Below are 2,500 nucleotides of genomic sequence, written 5' to 3' on the forward strand. Positions count from 1 at the left end.
CTGCCAGTAGTCATATGCTTGTCTCAAAGATTAAGCCATGCATGTCTAAGTATAAGCAATTATACCGTGAAACTGCGAATGGCTCATTAAATCAGTTATCGTTTATTTGATAATACCTTACTACTTGGATAACCGTGGTAATTCTAGAGCTAATACATGCTGAAAATCCCGACTTCGGAAGGGATGTGTTTATTAGATAAAAAACCAATGCCCTTCGGGGCTTTTTGGTGATTCATGATAACTTTACGGATCGCATAGCCTTGCGCTGGCGACGGTTCATTCAAATTTCTGCCCTATCAACTTTCGATGGTAAGGTATTGGCTTACCATGGTTTCAACGGGTAACGGGGAATTAGGGTTCGATTCCGGAGAGGGAGCCTGAGAAACGGCTACCACATCCAAGGAAGGCAGCAGGCGCGCAAATTACCCAATCCCGACACGGGGAGGTAGTGACAATAAATACTGATACAGGGCTCTTTTGGGTCTTGTAATTGGAATGAGTACAATTTAAACCTCTTAACGAGGAACAATTGGAGGGCAAGTCTGGTGCCAGCAGCCGCGGTAATTCCAGCTCCAATAGCGTATATTAAAGTTGTTGCAGTTAAAAAGCTCGTAGTTGAAACTTGGGCCTGGCTGGCGGGTCCGCCTCACCGCGTGCACTCGTCCGGCCGGGCCTTCCTTCTGAAGAACCTCATGCCCTTCACTGGGCGTGCTGGGGAATCAGGACTTTTACTTTGAAAAAATTAGAGTGTTCAAAGCAGGCCTTTGCTCGAATACGTTAGCATGGAATAATAAAATAGGGCGTGCGTTTCTATTTTGTTGGTTTCTAGAGACGCCGCAATGATTAACAGGAACAGTCGGGGGCATCAGTATTCAGTTGTCAGAGGTGAAATTCTTGGATTTACTGAAGACTAACTACTGCGAAAGCATTTGCCAAGGATGTTTTCATTAATCAGTGAACGAAAGTTAGGGGATCGAAGACGATCAGATACCGTCGTAGTCTTAACCGTAAACTATGCCGACTAGGGATCGGGCGATGTTCTTTTTTCTGACTCGCTCGGCACCTTACGAGAAATCAAAGTTTTTGGGTTCTGGGGGATTATGGTCGCAAGGCTGAAACTTAAAGAAATTGACGGAAGGTCACCACCAGGCGTGGAGCCTGCGGCTTAATTGACTCAACACGGGGAAACTCACCAGTCCAGATGAAATAAGGATTGACAGATTGAGAGCTCTTTCTTGATTTTTCAGTGGTGGTGCATGGCCGTTCTTAGTTCGTGGGGTGACTTGTCTGCTTAATTGCGATAACGAGCGAGACCTTACTCTGCTAAATAGCCAGGCTAACTTTGGTTGGTCGCCGGCTTCTTAGAGAGACTATCAACTCAAGTTGATGGAAGTTTGAGGCAATAACAGGTCTGTGATGCCCTTAGATGTTCTGGGCCGCACGCGCGCTACACTGACAGAGCCAACGAGTTCTTTTCCTTGTTCGAAAGAATTGGGTAATCTTGTTAAACTCTGTCGTGCTGGGGATAAAGCATTGCAATTATGCTTTTCAACGAGGAATGCCTAGTAAGCGCGTTTCATCAGCATGCGTTGATTACGTCCCTGACCTTTTGTACACACCGCCCGTCCGCTACTACCGATTGAATGGCTCAGTGAGGCCTTCGGACTGGCTCGAGGAGGTTGGCAACGACCACCTCAAGCCGGAAAGTTCGTCAAACTCGGTCATTTAGAGGAAGTAAAAGTCGTAACAAGGTCTCCGTAGGTGAACCTGCGGAGGGATCATTACACAAATATGAAGGCGGGCTGGAACCTCTCGGGGTTACAGCCTTGCTGAATTATTCACCCTTGTCTTTTGCGTACTTCTTGTTTCCTTGGTGGGTTCGCCCACCACTAGGACAAACATAAACCTTTTGTAATTGCAATCAGCGTCAGTAACAAATTAATAATTACAACTTTCAACAACGGATCTCTTGGTTCTGGCATCGATGAAGAACGCAGCGAAATGCGATAAGTAGTGTGAATTGCAGAATTCAGTGAATCATCGAATCTTTGAACGCACATTGCGCCCTTTGGTATTCCAAAGGGCATGCCTGTTCGAGCGTCATTTGTACCCTCAAGCTTTGCTTGGTGTTGGGCGTCTTGTCTCTAGCTTTGCTGGAGACTCGCCTTAAAGTAATTGGCAGCCGGCCTACTGGTTTCGGAGCGCAGCACAAGTCGCACTCTCTATCAGCAAAGGTCTAGCATCCATTAAGCCTTTTTTTCAACTTTTGACCTCGGATCAGGTAGGGATACCCGCTGAACTTAAGCATATCAATAAGCGGAGGAAAAGAAACCAACAGGGATTGCCCTAGTAACGGCGAGTGAAGCGGCAACAGCTCAAATTTGAAATCTGGCTCTTTTAGAGTCCGAGTTGTAATTTGCAGAGGGCGCTTTGGCTTTGGCAGCGGTCCAAGTTCCTTGGAACAGGACGTCACAGAGGGTGAGAATCCCGTACGTGGTCG

General features: G+C 46.8%; 2 non-coding genes and 1 pseudogene across 2 annotated transcripts in view; all 3 read left to right on the forward strand.

Annotated features, from left to right (window-relative positions):
• Positions 1-1,784, forward strand: part of LOC112878680 — a 1,797-nt gene extending 13 nt beyond the window's left edge. The window contains exon 1 of the ribosomal RNA XR_003225835.1: positions 1-1,784. This exon is cut by the window's left edge and continues 13 nt beyond it. This is a non-coding gene — a ribosomal RNA (18S ribosomal RNA).
• A 165-nt stretch (positions 1,785-1,949) lies between these two features.
• On the forward strand, positions 1,950-2,103 carry LOC112878686. Its single transcript, XR_003225840.1, has one exon. It is a non-coding gene; the product is annotated as a 5.8S ribosomal RNA (ribosomal RNA).
• Positions 2,104-2,267: 164 nt separating this feature from the next.
• The window catches only part of LOC112878684, a pseudogene marked incomplete at its 3' end in the record, with an annotated part of 3,114 nt that continues 2,881 nt past the window's right edge, over positions 2,268-2,500 (forward strand).

This window comes from Panicum hallii, unplaced genomic scaffold (assembly GCF_002211085.1).
Source record: "Panicum hallii strain FIL2 unplaced genomic scaffold, PHallii_v3.1 scaffold_380, whole genome shotgun sequence".
In the NCBI taxonomy this organism is placed as follows: domain Eukaryota; kingdom Viridiplantae; phylum Streptophyta; class Magnoliopsida; order Poales; family Poaceae; genus Panicum; species Panicum hallii.